Source organism: Pseudophryne corroboree, chromosome 3, assembly GCF_028390025.1.
Source record: "Pseudophryne corroboree isolate aPseCor3 chromosome 3, aPseCor3.hap2, whole genome shotgun sequence".
NCBI classification, from domain to species: Eukaryota; Metazoa; Chordata; class Amphibia; order Anura; family Myobatrachidae; genus Pseudophryne; species Pseudophryne corroboree.
The window spans coordinates 52,179,872-52,203,007 of NC_086446.1; the positions used below are offsets into that span (position 1 = coordinate 52,179,872).

Genomic DNA, 23,136 nt, shown 5'->3' on the forward strand with positions numbered 1-23,136 from the left:
GATGCAATTTCTCCTGTTACTATAATATTTGTGCAGCCAACTCCTCTGTTACTGTAACATACCCTCCAACTGTACCTTTTTAGCAGGTGTAAAATGTTGGAGGGTATGCTATAATAAGGTGGGGGCAAACCTATCACTATAATACAGGTGGGACAGACTTTGCTGTTGCTATAATACAGGTGGAGCAGACACAGCTGTTACGATAGGTGGCACAGATCTCTGCTGTTACTGTAATACAGGTGGCGCAGACTCCGCTGTTACTGTAATACAGGTGGCGCAGACCCTGCTCTTACCATAATACAGGTGGAGCAGACCCTGCTCTTACCATAATACAGGTGGAGCAGACCCTGCTCTTACCATAATACAGGTGGAGCAGACCCCGCTGTTACTGTAATACAGGTGGCGCAGACCCTGCTCTTACCATAATACAGGTGGAGCAGACCCTGCTCTTACCATAATACAGGTGGAGCAGACCCCGCTGTTACTGTAATACAGGTGGAGCAGACCCTGCTCTTACCATAATACAGGTGGAGCAGACCCTGCTCTTACCATAATACAGGTGGAGCAGACCCCGCTGTTACTATAATGCAGGTGGCGCAGTCTCTGCTGTTACTGTAATACAGTACACATATATCTTTTATTTTCACCATACAGACCTGTCTCATACATCTAGCCTCAATACGCCATGCACTGCGAGATGCATTAAGATGCATTTTAATGGAAAAGGTTGCCCGTAAAAATGAACGTTATGTAGCAAGGACTTGTTATTACATGCTTTATTCTAGAGCGTGTTACTTTATAGCTTTGTGAATGGAAAATGAAATACACCACGGTGCAGACTGAATCTAGAGGAATATAATGACTGGCAATTTAAATCAAGCACATCGCTAAATATTGCGTCACGCTCAATGTAGATAATGGAGGCGCAACCTACCCATATACCAATATACTGACAGCGGCATCCCGACAGGCCAGTAGTAAGCCACCTAACCCTCCTCTGCCCCCTACCCTGCCCTAACCCTCCCCGCTTGGTTTCTAACCCTAACCCTCCCTTCCCCACTGCCTAACCCTCCCCGCTTGAGGACTAACCCTCTGCTTGTATGTGCCTAATACCCCTTTCACACCGTACAAATAACACGGTATCGACCTAGCATATTGCCGGGTCAGCTTGCGGTGTGAAAGCGCCATAGCTGAAATCCCGGGTCGCCTGACCCGGCAATTCAACCCGGGAATAAAGCATTGTTATTCCCCGGTTGAATACCGGCTCAGTTGCAGTGTAAACGGGCTCCCGGGTCGATGCGTTCCGGGACCCATTCACTACAACAGGGAGAGGAGGGCGCGGAGATGATCTCATCTCCCAGCATCGCCTCCGCCCCCGCTGCCGGCTCCACCCCCTGCTGCTATGGCAACCCACCCGGCATATTACCGGGTCAGGGAAGCCAGCAGTAGCGTCCAATACCGGATCCCACCCGGGAAGGACCTGTTTTCAATTCCCGGGTGGGATCCGGCATTGTCGATGTGAAAGGGATATAACTCTAATCCTCCCTCCCCGGTCCCTAACCGTGCCGGCCCTGCACTGTAATCCCAACCCCCTTCTCATGCCTAAACCTGACACCCCCCCACCCAGGACTATTGGGATGCCGGCTGTTGGTAATGTGGCGTCGGTATACCGACCGCCAGGATCCCGTCTGACGGGAAGCTAACTTCCCAATGTATCCATCGTGTTTCACACTTCGATAACATCACGTTATGGTCTCCCCCACGTCTAAGTGGGGAGACGCGGTCTATCATTCTATATTTTACACTTGCTAAACTATGTCTTTATTGTATTGCCATGTGCTGCCATCCTGTCTTTCAGTTTACATGTTTTTTTTTCCCAATGTACGATAACCCACACGGATTGGAAGATCTCACCCGAATGTGGAAGATTAAATGTATCACCTTGGATTAAAAATCCACAAGTGGTATAACCGCATTTAAAGCACCCCCATCTTTTTGCAGAGAGAAAATGTTTAGGTTTTCCTAATGATAAATCAGTAATACCTGTGTGGACTAATAAGTCCCTAAGTTTCTGTCCCCTAGAGTATTAATATATTAATAAAGCTGCCCCCACAGATATCCAATTCAGTCATTATGCTTTGTCTGTCTCAGGGCAATCCTGTAATGTCCTGGAGACCTACATCTGGTTTTGGGTATATAGGAGAGCACTTTGCAGGCTTGTGGTTCAAGGTGAAAAACTGCTCTGTTATTGTAGCTGTCCATCTGTCCAAAGAAATCTCGGACGGGTGATAACCCTATAAATTCAGCACTTGTCAAAATTAGATTCCTGCTAAAGGTAGTTGTGTAAAGGCAAATTTGCAACGTGCAGTTCTTACCGTTGAATATGAAAATTTCTGCTACGGGGTACACTGGGCTCCACAAGGATAGACATAGGTGTGTAGAGTAGGATCTTGATCCGAGGCACCAACAGGCTAAAAAGCTTTGACTGTTCCCAGAATGCATAGCGCCGCCTCCTCTATAACCCCGCCTCCCTGCACAGGAGCTCAGTTTTGCAGTTGGTGCCGCAGATAGCAGGCACATAACAGAGGGGCTGCTCCAGGCAGCCCTAAGAAGAGCTTTTTTGAAGAAAAAGTGAAGACTACAAGGGCAGCAGCGGTGTAGCAGGACCCGTACTTTATTGCGATCCAGCGCGGTCAGTGGGAGGCGGGCCACGCGCACGCTGGCGGTGGACACTGTGGCAGTACAGGCGATCCCATTAGATCACCAGGGCATGGGTGCAGGTCAGGTTTTCTCTTAAAACCATTTTAATAGTAGCCCACATTACCCGGTGGTTTTGCCAGCAGAGGGGATAAGGCTTAGACCTGGAGCCCCTCCCCCAGCCCCAGGGCGCCATTTCCCTCAAATGTTCCCACCCTGGAGCTGCATATCTCTCTCTCCCTCTCTCCCTCTCAGTGTCTGGGCTCCATTTCTCTCAGCTACACTGTTCCTGGGACTGCTTTGGAAAATCCTCCTGTGTAAAGCCGCCTGGTTGTCAGCGCTGTGACTTTACATGACACTTAAGTATTCCACCTGCCTTTTAGACAGTGTTAGTTAAGAAAGAGTGCATTTAGTCAGGGTTTTCTAGTACAATTACCCTGTGATATACATCCAGTTCTTACTTTGCAGTGTTATATCTTTTGACTATATAGCTATATAAAAGCTAGTCCAGTGCAGTATTATTGTTAGTAATAACCTCTGCATTGTACAAACTGTGACTATCTGTGTGTGCATTAGATAGCTGAGTGGTGTCCATTTCGTGTCTCTCTCTCAACTTGCTATCCCTATATTCTATAACCTGAGGGGGCTTGGTGCGTCAGTTTTTATATTTATATAGGATTTTCACAAAGATATACTTTAATACGTATTTTTTTCTGTGATTTTAGTCACCATATCTCTCCTTTATCTCTGCTAGTGCTGACTACACTGCGCAGGGGTTTGGGTAAGAGGTATTGTGCTGCTGCCAATTGTACTGTGTTACCTGATACTGCAAGTTATATCATGTCTGCTTCTGAGGGTAAAGGTTCTGGGGCTGAACACACTGCCGGTGTTGCTGAAGCCACAGATCCCTATGAGGAGAATATAGCAGCTGTGGGCTCTGGTTCTGGGGGCTCCTTGCCCCCCAGTGGGACTGGGGCAACGGAGGTAAATAATGACCCGCCATGGGCCGCTTTTTCCACGCTTCTACATACGCTAGTTAATAAACTAACACCCCCTATGGGACCCCCTATGCCGGTGCAACCGTATGTGGTCCCTGCAGCTAACCCGCCGTGGGTGGACAATTTATCTGCTCAAATGAAGAAGTTGAACCAGTCCCTGACTACTAAAAAGTCTGACCATCGCTCGCCTAAGTCCAAGGTGTCCTCTAAGCGAGCTCTTATCTCCTCGCAATCCACTGCTGTCACTGACACCTCATCTGATGAAGACGGCACTTACACTGACCCCACAGATTCTGACACAGATACTGCTGATGGGGAGGGTAGTTCACATGTGGATGTTCCTGATCTTTTGGAGGCTATTAAGTTGATTTTACAGATTACAGATGATCCCGAGCCATCCGTCCCTCCTAAGAAACCAGATAGGTTCAAGCGTCAGAAGGTGGTTAAACAAGTTTTCTCTAACGTCCTAGTGGATGCTGGGGACTCCGTAAGGACCATGGGGAATAGACGGGCTCCGCAGGAGACTGGGCACTCTAAAGAAAGATTTCTCTAACGTCCTAGTGGATGCTGGGAACTCCGTAAGGACCATGGGGAATAGCGGGCTCCGAAGGAGGCTGGGCACTCTAGAAAGATTTATGACTACCTGGTGTGCACTGGCTCCTCCCACCACGACCCCCCTCCAAGCCCCAGTTAGATTTCGTGCCCGGCCGAGGTTGGATGCACACTAGGGGCTCTCCTGAGCCCTTAGAAAGAAAGTATAGTTTAGGTTTTTTATTTTCAGTGAGACCTGCTGGCAACAGGCTCACTGCAGCGAGGGACTAAGGGGAGAAGAAGCGAACCTACCTGCTTGCAGCTAGCTTGGGCTTCTTAGGCTACTGGACACCATTAGCTCCAGAGGGATCGACCGCAGGCCCAGTCCTTGGTGTTAGGTCCCGGAGCCGCGCCGCCGTCCCCCTTACAGAGCCAGAAGCAAGAAGATGTCCGGAAAAACGGCGGCAGAAGACATCAGTCTTCACCAAGGTAGCGCACAGCACTGCAACTGTGCGCCATTGCTCCTCACACACACTTCACACTCCGGTCACTGAGGGTGCAGGGCGCTGGGGGGGGCGCCCTGAGCAGCAATAAAATCACCTTGGCTGGCAAAATAACCACAATATATAGCCCCAGAGGCTATATATGTGGTAAATACCCCTGCCAGAATCCAGGAAAAAGCGGGAGAATAGGCAGCGGAAAAGGGGCGGAGCTATCTCCCTCAGACACACTAGCGCCATTTCTCCTTCACAGATCCGCTGGAAGGAAGCTCCCTGGCTCTCCCCTGCAGTCTACACTTCAGAATAGGGTAAAAACAGAGAGGGGGGGCACTAAATTTAGGCGCAATATATATATATAATATAAAAAGCAGCTATAGGGGACATAACTCAGTTAGTCCCTGCATTATATAGCGCTCTGGTGTGTGCTGGCATACTCTCACTCTGTCCCCCCAAAGGGCTTTTGTGGGTCCTGTCCTCATTCGGAGCATTCCTTGTGTGTGTGCGGTGTGTCGGTACGGCTGTGTCGACATGTTTGATGAGGATAATGATGTGGAGGCGGAGCAGATGCCTTTAGAAGGGATGTCACCCCCTGCGGGGCAGACACCTGAGTGGCTGGGCTTATGGAAAGTAATGAGTGCACGTATAGACTCCTTATATAAGAAAATCGACGACATGCCAAATGTGGGACAGCCGACTTCTCAGCTCGTGCCTGCCCAGGCGTCGCATGGGTCGTCAGGGGCTCTAAAACGCCCGCTACCTCAAGCAGACCCAGATGTCGACACTGATACTGACACCAGTGTCGACGACGATGAGTCTAACCTGATGCCCACTAAGGCCATTCACTGCATGATTGAGGCAATGAAAGAGGTGTTACACATTTCTGATATAAATACAGGTACCACTAAAAAGGGTATTATGTTTGGGGAGAAAAAACTACCCGTAGTTTTTCCCCCATCAGATGAATTAAATGAAGTGTGTGAAGAAGCGTGGGCTTTCCCTGATAAAAACTTGGTAATTCCTAAGAAGGTACTAATGGCGTTCCCTTTCCCGCCAGAGGATAGGTCACGTTGGGAAACACCTCCTAGGGTGGATAAAGCGCTCACACGTTTGTCTAAAAAGGTGGCACTACCGTCTCCGGATACGGCCGCCCTCAAGGAACCTGCTGATAGAAAGCAGGAGGCGATCCTGAAGTCTGTATATACACACACAAGCATTATACTTAGGCCAGCTATTGCGTCAGCTTGGATGTGCAGTGCTGTCGCTGCGTGGTCAGATAAACTGTCAGAAAATATTGACACATTAGACAGAGACACGATCCTGTTAACCATAGACCATATAAAAGACTCAGTCTTATATATGAGAGATGCACAAAGGGAAATCTGCCGACTGGCATCTAAAGTAAGTGCATTGTCCATTACTGCTAGGAGAGGCTTATGGACTCGCCAGTGGACAGGAGATGCAGATTCAAAAAAGCACATGGAAGTGTTACCATATAAGGGTGAGGAATTATTTGGGGATGGTCTCTCGGACCTAGTTTCCACAGCAACGTCTGGGAAGTCAGCATTTTTACCCCATGTCCCCTCACAGCCTAAGAAGGCGCCGTTTTATCAGGTTCAGTCCTTTCGGACCCAGAAAAACAGGCGTGGAAAAGGCGGGTCCTTTCTGTCCAGAGGCAGAGGTAGGGGAAAAAGGCTGCAACAAACAGCAGGTTCCCAGGAGCAAAAGTCCTCCCCCGCTTCTTCTTCCAAGTCCGCCGCATGACGGTGGGGCTCCACAGGCGGAGCCAGGTACGGTGGGGGGTCGCCTCAAAAATTTCAGCGATCAGTGGGTTCGCTCACAGGTGGATCCCTGGATCCTGCAAATAGTATCTCAGGGGTACAAGCTGGAATTCGAGGCGTCCCCACCCCACCGGTTCCTAAAATCTGCCTTGCCGATTGCTCCCTCAGACAGGGAGGCGGTGCTAGCGGCAATTCACAAGCTGTATTCCCAGCAGGTGATAATCAAGGTACCCCTACTTCAACAAGGCCGGGGTTATTATTCCACACTATTTGTGGTGCCGAAACTGGACGGTTCGGTGAGACCCATTCTAAATTTGAAATCCTTGAACACGTACATAAAGAAATTCAAGTTCAAGATGGAATCGCTCAGGGCGGTTATTGCAAGCCTGGACGAGGGGGATTACATGGTATCCCTGGACATCAAGGATGCTTACTTGCATGTCCCCATTTACCATCCTCACCAGGAGTACCTCAGATTTGTGGTACAGGATTGCCATTACCAATTCCAGACGCTGCCGTTTGGACTGTCCACGGCACCGAGGGTATTTACCAAGGTTATGGCGGAAATGATGATACTCCTTCGAAGAAAGGGAGTTTTAATTATCCCGTACTTGGACGATCTGCTAATAAAAGCGAGGTCCAAGGAACAGTTGTTGGTGGGAGTAGCACTATCTCAGGAGGTGCTGCACCAGCACGGCTGGATTCTGAATATCCAAAAGTCACAGCTGGTTCCGACGACACGGCTACTGTTCCTAGGTATGATTCTGGATACAGTCCAGAAGAAAGTGTTTCTCCCGGAGGAGAAAGCCAGGGAGTTGTCATCTCTAGTCAGAGACCTCCTGAAACCAAAACAGGTATCAGTGCATCGCTGCACACGGGTCCTGGGAAAGATGGTAGCTTCTTACGAAGCAATTCCCTTCGGCAGGTTCCATGCCAGAATCTTTCAGTGGGACCTGTTGGACCAGTGGTCCGGATCGCATCTTCAGATGCATCGCTTAATAACCCTGTCTCCAAGAACCAGGGTGTCTCTTCTGTGGTGGCTGCAGAGTGCCCATCTTCTAGAGGGCCGCAGGTTCGGAATACAGGACTGGGTCCTGGTGACCACGGATGCCAGCCTTCGAGGCTGGGGGGCAGTCATACAGGGAAGAAACTTCCAAGGACTATGGTCGAGTCAGGAGACTTCCCTTCACATAAATATTCTGGAACTAAGGGCCATCTACAATGCCCTAAGTCGAGCAAAAGCCCTGCTCCTACACCAGCCGGTGCTGATCCAGTCAGACAACATCACGGCAGTCGCCCATGTAAATCGACAGGGCGGCACAAGAAGCAGGATGGCGATGGCAGAAGCCACAAAAATTCTCAGATGGGCGGAGAATCATGTACTAGCACTGTCAGCAGTGTTCATTCCGGGAGTGGACAACTGGGAAGCAGACTTCCTCAGCAGACACGACCTCCACCCGGGGGAGTGGGGACTTCACCCAGAAGTCTTCCAGATGCTGGTAAACCGTTGGGAAAAACCAAAGGTGGACATGATGGCGTCCCGTCTCAACAAAAAGTTAAAAAGATATTGCGCCAGGTCAAGGGACCCTCAGGCGATAGCTGTGGACGCTCTAGTGACACCGTGGGTGTACCAGTCGGTTTATGTGTTCCCTCCTCTGCCTCTCATTCCAAAGGTATTGAGAATAATAAGAAAGCGAGGAGTAAACACAATTCTCGTGGTTCCGGATTGGCCAAGACGAGCGTGGTACCCGGAACTTCAAGAGATGCTCTCAGAGGACCCGTGGCCTCTACCGCTCAGACAGGACCTGATACAGCAGGGGCCCTGTCTGTTCCAAGACTTACCGCGGCTGCGTTTGACGGCATGGCGGTTGAACACCGGATCCTAAAGGAAAAGGGTATTCCGGAAGAAGTCATTCCTACGCTTATTAAGGCCAGGAAAGATGTTACGGCAACGCATTATCACCGCATATGGCGAAAATATGTTGCATGGTGCGAGGCCAATAAGGCCCCAACAGAGGAATTTCAACTAGGTCGATTTCTGCATTTCCTGCAAGCAGGAGTGGATATGGCCCTAAAACTAGGCTCCATTAAAGTACAGATCTCGGCTCTGTCGATTTTCTTTCAAAAAGAACTAGCTTCAGTACCTGAAGTTCAGACTTTTGTAAAAGGAGTGCTGCATATTCAGCCCCCGTTTGTGCCTCCAGTGGCACCTTGGGATCTCAATGTGATGTTGAGTTTCTTAAAATCACATTGGTTTGAGCCACTAAAAACCGTGGATCTGAAATATCTCACGTGGAAAGTGGTCATGTTATTAGCCTTGGCTTCAGCCAGGCGAGTGTCAGAATTGGTGGCTTTATCATATAAAAGCCCTTATCTGATTTTCCATATGGATAGGGCTGAGTTGAGGACTCGTCCCCAATTTCTCCCTAAGGTGGTGTCAGCGTTTCACCTGAACCAGCCTATTGTGGTGCCGGCGGCTACTAGTGAATTGGAGGACTCCAAGTTGCTAGACGTTGTCAGGGCCCTGAAAATATATGTTTCCAGGACGTCTGGAGTCAGAAAATCTGACTCGCTGTTTATCCTGTATGCACCCAACAAGCTGGGTGCTCCTGCTTCTAAGCAGTCTATTGCTAGCTGGATTTGTAGTACAATTCAGCTTGCACATTCTGTGGCAGGCATACCACAGCCAAAATCTGTAAATGCCCATTCCACAAGGAAGGTGGGCTCATCTTGGGCGGCTGCCCGAGGGATCTCGGCTTTACAACTTTGCCGAGCAGCTACTTGGTCAGGGGCAAACACGTTTGCAAAATTCTACAAATTTGATACCCTGGCTGAGGAGGACCTGGAGTTCTCTCATTCGGTGCTACAGAGTCATCCGCACTCTCCCGCCCGTTTGGGAGCTTTGGTATAATCCCCATGGTCCTTACGGAGTTCCCAGCATCCACTAGGACGTTAGAGAAAATAAGAATTTACTCACCGGTAATTCTATTTCTCGTAGTCCGTAGTGGATGCTGGGCGCCCATCCCAAGTGCGGATTGTCTGCAATACTTGTAAATAGTTATTGTTAACTAAAGGGTTATTGTTGAGCCATCTGTTGAGAGGCTCAGTTGTTTTCATACTGTCAAACTGGATATAGTATCACGAGTTGTACGGTGTGATTGGTGTGGCTGGTAAGAGTCTTACCCGGGATTCTAAATCCTTCCTTATTATGTCTGCTCGTCCGGGCACGGTGTCCTAACTGGGGCTTGGAGGGGGGTCGTGGTGGGAGGAGCCAGTGCACACCAGGTAGTCATAAATCTTTCTAGAGTGCCCAGCCTCCTTCGGAGCCCGCTATTCCCCATGGTCCTTACGGAGTTCCCAGCATCCACTACGGACTACGAGAAATAGAATTACCGGTGAGTAAATTCTTATTTTTGTACTACCTGGTGTGCACTGGCTCCTCCCTCTATGCCCCTCCTCCAGACCTCAGTTAGAATCTGTGCCCGGCCAGAGCTGGGTGCTTTTAGTGAGCTCTCCTGAGCTTGCTAATAAGAAAGTATTTTAGTTAGGTTTTTTTATTTTCAGAGAGCTTCTGCTGGCAACAGACTCTCTGCTACGTGGGACTGAGGGGAGAGAAGCAAACCTACTAACTGCGGCTAGGTTGTGCTTCTTAGGCTACTGGACACCATTAGCTCCAGAGGGATCGAACACAGGACCTGACCTTGTCGTCCGTTCCCGGAGCCGCGCCGCCGTCCCCCTCGCAGAGCCAGAAGTCAGAAGCCGGCAGAAGCAAGAAGACATCGAAATCGGCGGCAGAAGACTCCTGTCTTCACATGAGGTAGCGCACAGCACTGCAGCTGTGCGCCATTGCGCCCACACTACCCACACACTCCGGTCACTGTAGGGTGCAGGGCGCAGGGGGGGGGGGGGGGGCGCCCTGGGCAGCAATTAGGATACCTCTTGGCAAAAAGACACATATATACAGCTGGGCACTGTATATATGTACGAGCCCCTGCCATTTTATTACACAGACCCGGGACTGAAGCCCGCTGCTGAGGGGGCGGGTCCTTCTTCCTCAGCACTAACCAGCGCCATTTTCTCTTCACAGCTCCGCTGAGAGGAAGCTCCCCAGGCTCTCCCCTGCAGTATACAGTATAAAGGTAGAAAAAGGGTAAAAAGAGAGGGGGGGCACATACATTTAGGCGCAAAATTATCATAAACAGCAGCTACTGGGTAAACACTAAGTTACTGTGTAATCCCTGGGTTATATAGTGCTGGGGTGTGTGCTGGCATACTCTCTCTCTGTCTCCCCAAAAGGCCTTGTGGGGTCCTGTCCTCAATTAGAGCATTCCCTGTGTGTGTGTCGTGTGTCGGTACGTTTGTGTCGACATGTTTGACGAGGACGGTTACGTGGAGGCAGAACAAGTGCAAGTGACTGTGGTGTCGCCGCCGACACCTGATTGGATGGATATGTGGAAGGTGTTAAATCAGGGGTGGGCAATTATTTCAGCTGAGGGGCTATTGGACATTTCCTGTCAGTATCCGAGGGCCACATACAAAATAGCAGCTCGCCCCACTTGCCAAAAATATAGGGACGTGGCTTCATGTGGAAGGGGTTTGGGCAAAAAATAATACAGATTCATATTAGGCTGCTCAATAGTCTCCATTATTCAAATTGCGCCACACAGCGCCACTTACACACATTACACCAGGTAGAGCCCCTTTTACACACATTACGGCAGGTAGAGAGCCTTTTTACACATTAACATTTTATTTAGGATAATTATTGTGCAGCAAGCAAATTATCCAGTGTCTTATGGCCCCTGGGGAAAGGTGTGACACGGTTACAGAACACGGTGGGGGTGACAGAACACGGTGGGGGTGACAGAACACGGGGGGTGTGACACAGTGACAGAACACGGTGGGGGTGACACGGTGACAGAACATGGGGGGTGTGACACGGTGACAGAACACGGGGAGGGGGGGTGACAGTGACAGAACACGGGTGTGTGACACGGTGACAGAACACGGGGAGGGGGACGGGTGACAGTGACAGAACACGGGTGTGTGACACAGCCACAGAAAACGGTGGGGGTGACACAGTGACAGAACACGGGGAGGGCGGGGTGACAGTGACAGAACACGGATGTGTGACACGGTGACAGAATACGGGTGGTGTGACACAGTGAAAGAACAGGGGGAGGGGGGGTGACAGTGACAGAACATGGTGGGGGTGACACGGTGACAGAACACGGGGAGGGGGGTGACAGTAACAGAACACGGGGGGTGTGACACAGTGACAGAACACGGTGGGGGTGACAGTGACAGAACACGGATGTGTGACACAGTGACAGAACACGGGAGTTGTGACACAGTGAAAGAACACGGGGAGGGGGGGTGACAGAACACGGTGGGGGTGACAGTGACATAACACGAGGGGTGTGACATGGTGACAGAACATGGTGGGGTTGACAGTGACAGAACACGGGGAGGTGACACAGTGACAGAACACGGGTGGTGTGACACAGTGAAAGAACAGGGGGAGGGGGGGTGACAGTGACAGAACATGGTGGGGGTGACACGGTGACAGAACACGGGGAGGGGGGTGACAGTAACAGAACACGGGGGGTGTGACACAGTGACAGAACACGGTGGGGGTGACAGTGACAGAACACGGATGTGTGACACAGTGACAGAACACGGGAGTTGTGACACAGTGAAAGAACACGGGGAGGGGGGGTGACAGAACACGGTGGGGGTGACAGTGACATAACACGGGGGGTGTGACATGGTGACAGAACATGGTGGGGTTGACAGTGACAGAACACGGGGAGGTGACACAGTGACAGAACACGGGGGGTGTGACACAGTGACAGAACACGGGGAGGTGACACAGTGACAGAACACGGGGAGGTGACACAGTGACAGAACACGGGGGGTGTGACATATTGACAGAACACGGGGGGTGTGACATAGTGACAGAACACGGGGGTGACACAGTGACAGAACACGGGGGTGTGACACAGTGACAGAACACGGGGGGTGTGACATAGTGACAGAACACGGGGGGGTGACACAGTGACAGAACACGGGGGGGGGTGACATAGTGACATAACATGGGGGTGACATAGTGACCGAACACGGGGGGGTGACACAGTGACAGAACACGGGGGGTGTGACACAGTGACAGAACACGGGGGGTGTGACATAGTCACAGAACACGGGGGGGTGACACAGTGACAGAACACGGGGGGGGTGACATGGTGACAGAACACGGGAGGGGTTGGTACAGCGAGAGCTACAGATCTCTCCCCCAAACCTAAAAACAGTCTGACGCCACTGCCCGCACACACAAATATATGCACACTATCACACACACACTTTCTTTCACTTTTCCCATTAACTTACTGATCTGGCTGGCAGTGGCAGGAAGGATGGATCTGTAGCAGTCTGGCTCTTGTCCCGTGTAGCTCCGCCCCCTGAGGCCCCGTGTAGCCCCGTCCCCTCATCGGCATGTAGCCCCGCCCCCTTCTCGGCTGAACACAGCCGTTGTCATTGGGGACTCTGGAGGAGGCTGCTACAACGCAGCAGCAGGGGAGAGAGGCGCCGCTGGCAGCTTGGAGGTACTGCAGTGCAGAGCAATGACAAGCAGCTCAGCCGGTCGGGCCGCTTGTCATTGCTCGCTGGTGGGAGGCAGTGGGCCGGGCAGGATCGGTTTGCGGGCCGCATCCGGCCCGCGGGCCGTATTTTGCCCACCCCTATGTTAAATGATAATGTAAGCTCCTTGCATAAAAGGTTGGATAATCAGTCAGGGTCTCAACCCGTGTCTGATTCTGCAGCTCAGAGGCCGTCAGGGTCTCAAAAGGACCTGGCAAATGCTGAACTCATGGCCGTAAAAGATGAATTTAGGAAGTTAGGGACTGCTCTGAAGCAGGTGGCAACCACTGTATCTTTTTCAGAAGTATTGCCAGTACACAGAGGGGAAGACAGAACTCATTGCATCAGAAACTTCAATGTTTGGCTAAGGACATGGTGCAATGAGGAGAGATTTGGATTTATAGGCCACAGTCACACCATCTGGCAAGATAGTAGCTTATACAAAAGTGACGGCCTGCACCCATCTTCAAGGGGAACAAGAATACTAACTGAACAGTTTGGATGCTTCATCAAGAACTATTTAAACTAACAAAGGGGGGCAGGTAATAGGAAGCATATCCACAGCAACAGAAGATAATTCAGATCAAAACCAAATAAAAATAGGCAGAGAGAAGAACATAGCTAGGAACAGAAAAAGCACAAACAAAACTCTAAAAGCTATGTGTGCAAATGCTAGAAGCTTAGGAAATAAAATCCCAGAACTAACTGCAATAATGACAAGGGATGATCTAGACATTGTGGCAATTACAGAGTCATGGTACAATGAAAATCATGACTGGGACATAGCTATACCGGGATATACTTTATTTAGGAAGGACAGAATTGGAAAAATCGGAGGAGGGGTAGCAATGTATTTAAAAAATACCATAAATACTACATTAATACAAAGTATTGAAGAAAAAACTGAGGCCCTTTGGGTGACCATAGAAACAGGGGAAAAGTTGATTATTCGTATTGGCGTGATATACAGGCCACCAGGTCAGGAAGAGGAACTCGACAAGAACCTATTGCAGGACATAACTAAAATGGCATTAAAAGGAGAGGTAATAATCATGGGAGACTTTAATCTTCCTGATGTAAACTGGGAGGAGTCTGTTGCTAGTTCCACTAGAAGTAGGAACATTTTAAATTCCCTTCAGGGAGCATCCCTCCACCAATTGGTGAGGGAGCCCACTCGGAAAGACGCAATATTAGACTTAATACTTACAAATGGAGACAGATTACCGGACGTAAAAGTGGGTGAAAACCTGGGATCCAGTGATCATCAAGCAGTATGGTTCAGCATTAAGACAGAGACTGACTCGTCCCATACAAAAACAAAGGTGTTGGATTTTAGGAAGGCTGATTTTGTAGGGATGGAAAAATGTGTAAGCGATTCTTTGGCAGAGTGGAGGAACTTGGAAGCAGTGCAGGAGAGGTGGGAAACATTAAAATGTGCAATATTGAAGGCAACAGACCTTTGTATCAAAACTGTTAAGAAAAACACAAGGAAAAGGAAGCCAGTGTGGTTTGCAAAAGAAGTAGCAAATATTGTGAGAGCAAAAAAGATGGCTTTTAGGAAATATAAGCAGACACAAAATAATGAAGACAAAGAGATATATCTTGTTAGACAGAAGGAGACTAAGAAGGTAATCAGATGTGCAAAGGCACAAGCTGAGGAGAAAATGGCCCAGTCAGTGGGTAAAGGAGGCAAAACTTTTTTTAGGTATATAAGCGAAAGGAGAAAAACAAAAGGCGGAATTATAAAACTAAAGACGGACACTGGGAGTTTTGTTGAAGGAGACAATTTAATAGCAGATCATCTTAATGATTATTTTTGCTCAGTATTTACTACTGAAAGAGAGGGGAAGGGACCACAGTTAAGTTGCAGGGATATTCAGGAAAATGAAACAAGTACATTTACAGAGGAGAAGGTCCTAACAGAACTCTCAAAGCTGAAAGTGGACAAATCTATGGGGCCAGATGGGATACATCCAAGGATACTAAAATAACTTAAAGAGGTGCTGGTAGCACCATTGACAGAATTATTCAACCAGTCATTAGCTACAGGAGTAATTCCAGAGGACTGGAAAAGAGCAAACGTAGTCCCACTGCACAAAAGTGGAAGCAAGGAAGAGGCAAACAACTACAGACCAGTGAGTCTTACATCAGTAGTAGGGAAATTGATGGAAACTCTCTTAAAAGAAAGAGTTGTAGATTATCTAAAATCCGGCAATTTACAGGATCCCAAACAGCATGGATTCACTGGGGGGAGATCATGTAAAACAAATCTTATTGACTTTTTTGATTGTGTGACTAAAGTGATGGATAAAGGTGGAGCCATGGATATAGCTTATCTAGACTTTAGTAAGGCTTTTGACACTGTTCCACATCGCAGACTGCTAAATAAACTTGAAAGTTTGGGATTGGATATTAGGATTATTGAATGGATAAGATCTTGGTTGAAGGATAGAAAACAGAGAGTTGTGGTAAATGGAGTGCATTCACAGGAGGGAAATGTTACCAGTGGAGTACCCCAGGGATCTGTACTTGGACCAGTGCTTTTTAATATCTTTATTGGTGACATTGCAAATGGCATTAAAGGGAAAGCATGCCTTTTTGCAGATGACACAAAGGTATGCAACAGGGTAGACACACCAGGTGGGGTAAAACAAATGATTGAGGATCTAGGTAGACTAGAGGAATGGTCAAGAGTTTGGCAATTACAGTTTAATGCCAAAAAATGCAAAATCATGCACTTGGGTCTCAAAAATCCTAAAGCTAAATATAGTATTAATGGCACTATACTGGAAACTACTGAGGAGGAAAGGGATCTAGGAGTCACTATTTCAGATGACTTAAAGGCAGGTAAGCAATGTAACAAGGCAATGAGGAAGGCTAGTCAGATGCTTGGCTGCATTGGGAGAGGAATCAGCAGCAGAAAGAAAGAAGTAATAATGCCACTGTATAGGTCATTGGTACGGCCTCATCTAGAATACTGTATTCAGTTCTGGAGGCCATATCTTCAAAAGGATATTAATACATTAGAAACTGTACAAAGGAGGGCAACTAAAATGGTGCATGGCCTACATCACAAAACATACCCAGAAAGACTAAGAAATCTCAATATGTATAGTTTGGAGCAGAGAAGGGAAAAGGGGGACATGATAGAAACTTTCAAATATATCAAGGGTTTTAACAAAGTCCAGGAGGGAAACATTCTCCAAATGAAGAGAAGCAATAGGACACGAGGACATGCACTGAGGCTGGAGGGGGGGAGGTTCAGGGGAAATTTGCGGAAAAATTATTTCACAGAAAGGGTAGTGGACAAGTGGAATAGCCTCCCATCAGAGGTGGTAGAGGCTAAGACAGTAGAGCAATTTAAACATGTATGGGATAGACATAAGGATATCCTTACAAAGAAATAAGGATCAAATAAGGTAAGAGATAAAAATAATGTAAAAAAAAAAGAAAAGGGGCAGACTAGATGGGCCAAGTGGTTCTTATCTGCCGACAAAATTCTATGTTTCTAAGGATGCGTACTTGCATGTCCCCATTTATCCACCTCATCAGGAGTACCTCAGGTTTGTGGTACAGGACTGTCATTACCAATTCCAGACGTTGCCGTTTGGCCTGTCCACGGCACCGAGAATATTTACCAAGGTGATGGCGGAAATGATGGTGCTCCTTCGGAAGCAAGGGGTTACAATTATCCCATACTTGGACGATCTCCTCATAAAGGCGAGGTCCAGGGAGCGGTTGCTGATCAGCGTAGCACTCTCTCAGGAAGTGTTGCAACAGCACGGCTGGATTCTGAATATTCCAAAGTCGCAGCTGATTCCTACGACGCGTCTGCCCTTCCTGGGCATGATTCTGGACACAAACCAGAAAAGGGTGTTTCTCCCGGAGGAGAAGGCTCAGGAGCTCGTGACTCCGGTCAGAGGCCTCCTAAAACCAAAACAGATATCGGTGCATCACTGCACGCGTGTCCTGGGAAAGATGGTGGCGTCATGCGAAGCCATTCCCTTCGGCAGGTTCCATGCGAGGATCTCTCAGTGGGATCTGTTGGACAAGTGGTCCGGATCGCATCTTCAGATGCATCGGCTGATCACCCTGTCCCCCAGGGCCAGGGTGTCTCTTCTGTGGTGGCTGCAAAGTGCTCACCTCCTCGAGGGCCGCAGGTTCGGCATACAGAACTGGGTCCTGGTGACCACGGATGCAAGCCTCCGAGGATGGGGGGCAGTCACTCAAGGCAGAAACTTCCAGGGGCTGTGGTCAAGTCAGGAGACTTGTCTGCACATCAATATCCTGGAACTAAGGGCCGTATACAACGCCTTGAGTCAAGCGGAGCCTCTGCTTCAAAATCAACCAGTGCTGATTCAGTCAGACAACATCACGGCAGTGGCCCATGTAAACCGCCAGGGCGGCACAAGAAGCAGGATGGCAATGGCAGAAGCCACCAGGATTCTTCGTTGGGTGGAGAATCACGTATTAGCACTGTCAGCAGTGTTCATTCCGGGAGTGGACAACTGGGAAGCAGACTTCCTCAGCAGGCATGACCTCCACCCGGGAGAGTGGGGACTTCATCAAGAAGTCTTCACGCAGATTGCAAATCGATGGGAACTGCCACAGGTGGACATGATGGCGTCCCGTCTCAACAAAAACCTAAAAAGATATTGCGCCAGGTCAAGGGACCCTCAGGCGATAGCTGTGGACGCACTAGTAACACCGTGGGTGTTCCAGTTGGTCTATGTGTTTCCTCCTCTTCCTCTCATACCAAAGGTGCTGAGAATTGTAAGAAAAAGAGGAGTGAGAACAATACTCATTGTTCCGGATTGGCCAAGAAGGACTTGGTACCCGGAATTGCAAGAAATGCTCACAGAGGACCCGTGGCCTCTGCCTCTCAGACAGGACCTGTTACAACAAGGGCCCTGTCTGTTCCAAGACTTACCGCGGCTGCGTTTGACGGCATGGCGGTTGAACGCCGGATCCTAGCGGAAAAAGGCATTCCGGATGAAGTTATTCCTACGCTGATAAAGGCTAGGAAGGATGTGACAGCAAAGCATTATCACCGTATATGGCGAAAATATGTTGCTTGGTGTGAGGCCAGGAAGGCCCCTACAGAGGAATTCCAGCTGGGTCGATTCCTGCACTTCCTACAGTCAGGAGTGACTATGTGCCTGAAATTAGGGTCCATAAAGGTCCAGATTTCGGCCCTATCCATTTTCTTCCAAAAAGAACTGGCTTCACTGCCTGAGGTTCAGACGTTTGTTAAGGGAGTGCTGCATATTCAGCCCCCTTTTGTGCCACCAGTGGCACCTTGGGATCTTAACGTGGTGTTGAGTTTCCTGAAATCCCACTGGTGTGAGCCACTTAAGACCGTGGAGCTAAAGTATCTCACGTGGAAAGTGGTCATGCTGTTGGCCTTAGCTTCGGCTAGGCGTGTGTCAGAATTGGCGGCTTTGTCATGTAAAAGTCCCTATCTGGTTTTCCATATGGATAGGGCAGAATTGCGGACTCGTCCGCAATTTCTGCCAAAGGTGGTGTCATCCTTTCATTTTCAACCTATTGTGGTGCCTGCGGCTACTGGTGACTTGGAGGATTCCAAGTTGCTTGACGTAGTCCGGGCTTTGAAGATTTATGTGACCAGAACGGCTGGAGTCAGGAAGACTGACTCGCTGTTTGTCCTGTATGCATCCAACAAGCTGGGTGGTCCTGCTTCAAAGCAAACTATTGCTCGCTGGATCTGTGGCACGATTCAGCAGGCTCATTCTGCGGCTGGGTTGCCGCATCCAAAATCAGTGAAAGCCCATTCCACGAGAAAGGTGGGCTCTTCTTGGGCGGCTGCCCGAGGGGTCTCGGCATTACAGCTTTGCCGAGCTGCTACTTGGTCGGGTTCAAACACATTTGCAAAGTTCTACAAGTTTGATACCCTGGCTGAGGAGGACCTTGAGTTTGCCCATTCGGTGCTGCAGAGTCATCCGCACTCTCCCGCCCGTTTGAGAGCTTTGGTATAATCCCCATGGTCCTTACGGAGTCCCCAGCATCCACTAGGACGTTAGAGAAAATAAGATTTTACTCATCGGTAAATCTATTTCTCGTAGTCCGTAGTGGATGCTGGGCGCCCGTCCCAAGTGCGGACTTTCTGCAATACGTGTATATAGTTATTGCTTACTAAAGGGTTATGTTATGTGGCATCAGTTGAGTGATGCTTGTTTGTTGTTCATACTGTTAACTGGGTAAGTTTATCACGGGTTGTACGGTGTGATTGGTGTGGCTGGTATGAGTCTTACCCTGGATTCCAAAATCCTTTCCTTGTAATGTCAGCTCTTCCGGGCACAGTTTCCTTAACTGAGGTCTGGAGGAGGGGCATAGAGGGAGGAGCCAGTGCACACCAGGTAGTACTAAATCTTTCTTTAGAGTGCCCAGTCTCCTGCAGAGCCCGTCTATTCCCCATGGTCCTTACGGAGTCCCCAGCATCCACTACGGACTACGAGAAATAGATTTACCGGTGAGTAAAATCTTATTTTACCTCACTCTGACCACCTAGTGGATATACGTCAGGAACCCTGGGAAAACCCGGGTAAGAAGTTTGTGCCTCAAAAGAAGATGCTGGCTCGCTATCCCCTCGCACCAGAGCTGTCTAAAAATTGGGAAACGCCTCGTCCAGTAGACTCACATGTGGCTAGGATGGTGGTTTCCTCAGCTCTACCTGTCACTACCGTCACGTCTCTAAAAGAGCCTACGGATAAACGTGTGGAGGGTTGTCTAAAAGCGATTTACACCCTTACGGGTGCTGCACAAAGGCCCACTATTGCAGCTACATGGGCTGCAGAGGTTATTGAAGCATGGGCCTTGGAGTTAGAAGCTGAAATCTCCTCTGACCATGCTAGACAATGCTTGTCATATATTGTCACAGCTTCTCGCTATATTTAAGATGCGGCTTCTGATGCCGGTATCCTAGCAGCCAAGGCCTCTACTATGTCAGTCCTGGCTCGCCGGATATTATGGCTGAGATCCTGGTCTGTGGATCTGGACTCTAGAAAAACCCTGGAGGTACTCCCTTTCAAGGGAGATATTCTGTTTGGGGAGGACTTAAATAAGATAGTGGCTGACTTGGCTACTGCCAAAACTGCCTGTCTGCCAAGTACCGCTCCTTCTGTGTCGAAGGCTGAAGGTACTTCCTTTCGCCCCTTTTGTCCTTCAGGTAAAGCAAAAGGTCAGGCGTACAACAAGCAGGCCCGCACTTCCAAACCGGGTAAGCCAAAGCCCAAAAGAGCCTGGGCGGCCCGTCAGCCAGCTTCCAAAACCGATAAGCCTGCCGCATGACGGGGCGGGCCTCCCCCTGGGGGATCCCAGGGTGGGGGGCCGGCTTCTAGGGTATACCCAGAAATGGTTGAAGACCACTTCAGATGCCTGGGTACAGGAAGTCGTCACTCGAGGTTACGCCATAGCCTTCAAAAACCGACCCCCTCATCGATTTTGCCGGACAGACGTCCCGTTGGACCAGACAAAGGCAAACACTCTACAATCGGTGGTACCGACCCTCCTGGATACAGGAGTCGTAGTACAGGTGCCTCTTGCGCAGAGGGGCCGGGGGTACTATTCTCCGCTGTTTCTAGTCCCGAAACCGAATGGGTCCTCCCGGCCCATTCTCAACCTCAAGGCTTTGAACAGGTTTGTGAAGGTTTCCAAGTTCCGTATGGAAACCCTTCGCTCTATAGTTCTGGCCTTGGAACCTGGGGACTACATGGTCTTCCTGGACATACAGAATGCTTACCTGCATATTCCTATAGCAGCGTCACATCAGCAATACCTGAGGTTTGCGATTGGCAACCTCCATTACCAGATTCGGGCGTTACCTTTTGGTTAACTACGGCTCTGCGAGTCTTCACCAAAGTCATGGCGGTGATGACGGTGGTACTCCGCCGTCAAGGGGTCAGGATACTGCCGTATCTGGACGACTTGTTAATCCTGGCAAATCCCCAGAACTTCTACGTCATCTGGATATGACGGTCCGGTTTCTACTAGCCCACGGGTGGCTCATCAACTGGAAGAAATCCTTCCTGGTCCCTGCTCAGAGCATGGTGCACCTGGGAGCGCTGTTGGACACTCACAACCGGAGGTTGTTCTTGTCTCAGGAGAAAGTCCTGAAGCTTCAGGACAGGATTCGTTGCTTCCTTTCTCGTGCGCAAGTGTCGATACATTCGGCGATGCAGGTGCTGGGCCTCATGGTCTCAGCATCCGACATGGTGGAGTATGCTCAATTCCATTCTCGCCCCCTCCAGAAGCTAATTCTAGCCAAGTGGGACGGCCTGCCTCACCGGATCAGGTCTCGCATGATCTCATTGACTCCGGAGGTCCGTCTGTCGCTGCTCTGGTGGCTCCAGGACCAACAATTGTGCAGGGGCCATCCCTTCTGGATATCCAACTGGGTCCTGTTGACGACAGATGCCAGTCTAAGAGGTTGGGGCGCGGTGCTGGAACAACACTCCCTTCAGGGTCGGTGGACCAAGGAGGAGTCCAACCTCTCGATAAACATTCTGGAATTGCGGGCGGTCTTCAATACATTGAACCTAGCCCAGCATTTAATTCAGAACCGTCCTGTTCAAGTACAGTCGGACAACGCCACCACAGTGGCTTACATAAATCATCAAGGCGGCACTCGAAGCCGTTTGGCAATGAAGGAAGTCTCACGGATTCTACATTGGGCGGAACGCCATCTACCGGCCATATCGGCAATATTCATTCCGGGAGTCCTGAATTGGGAAGCGGACTTTCTCAGTCCTCAGGACGTACATGCCGGCGAGTGGGGCCTCCATCCAGAAGTGTTTCAACTCCTAGTGGAAAAGTGGGGTCTTCCAGACGTAGATCTGATGGCGTCTCGACACAATCACAAGGTTCCGGTCTTCGGAGCAAGGACAAGGGATCCTCAAGCAGCATTCGTGGATGCGCTGGCGGTGCCGTGGAGGTTTCGGCTGCCGTACGTGTTCCCTCCGTTGTCACTCCTGCCCAGGGTAATTCGGAAGTTCAAGCAAAAAAAAGGAATTCTGCTTCTCATAGCTCCAGCGTGGCCCAGACGGCACTGGTTTTCAGACCTGCAAGGCCTATCGTCAGAGCGTCCAATTCTACTTCCACAACGCCCACACCTCCTCGTTCAGGGCCCCTGTGTCTACCAGGACCTAGCCCGGCTGTCTTTGACGGCGTGGCTCTTGAAGCTTCCGTCTTAAGGGCTAAAGGGTTTTCTGAGGCGGTCATTCACACTATGTTTCGGGCCCGGAAACCGGCTTCGGCTCGGATTTACTATAGGGTTTGGCATTCTTACTTTGTTTGGTGCGCATCTCACGATTATGATGCTTCCAAATTTAGCCAAGTTGTTGGCTTTTCTTCAGCAGGGCCTGGACTTAGGCCTGCGTCTGGCCTCCCTCAAGGTTCAAATATCTGCCTTGTCAGTGTAGTTTCAGAGAAAAATTGCGACCTTACCTGATGTGCATACCTTTACTTGGGTGTGTTGCGTATCCAACCTCCCTATGTCCCGCCTGTGGCTTGTTGGGACTTGTCGGTGGTTTTGGAGGCTATTAAGGTTGATTTTACAGATTACGGATGATCCCGAGCCATCCGTCCCTTCTAAGAAACCAGATAGGTTCAAGCGTCAGAAGGTGGCTAAACAAGTTTTACCCATGGTAATGGATCCGGAGCCATCCGTCCCTCCTAAAAAAACAGATAGGTTCAAGCGTCAGAAGGTGGTTAAACAAGTCTCCGTTTGAACCTCTTGGTTCAGCTGATCTTAAGTGGCTTTCCCTTAAGGTGGTGTTTCTGCTGGCTATTGCCTCAGCTAGAAGAGTGTCGGATTTGGGTGCCTTGTCCTGTAGTTCCCCATATCTGATATTTCACCGTGACCGGGCAGTTCTTAGGACTCGTCCCGGATATTTACCTAAGGTGGTTTCTTCGTTCCACCTTAACCAGGAGATTGTGGTTCCGGCACTTGTTTCTCCTGATCTGTCTTCCAAAGAACGG

The 23,136-nt window shown here is 49.6% G+C and overlaps 1 protein-coding gene across 1 annotated transcript in view; it reads left to right on the plus strand.

Moving 5' to 3' along the window:
• LOC135054711 (oocyte zinc finger protein XlCOF7.1-like) overlaps positions 1 to 23,136 on the plus strand; it is a 47,897-nt gene that overhangs the window by 671 nt on the left and 24,090 nt on the right. The window lies entirely within an intron of this gene.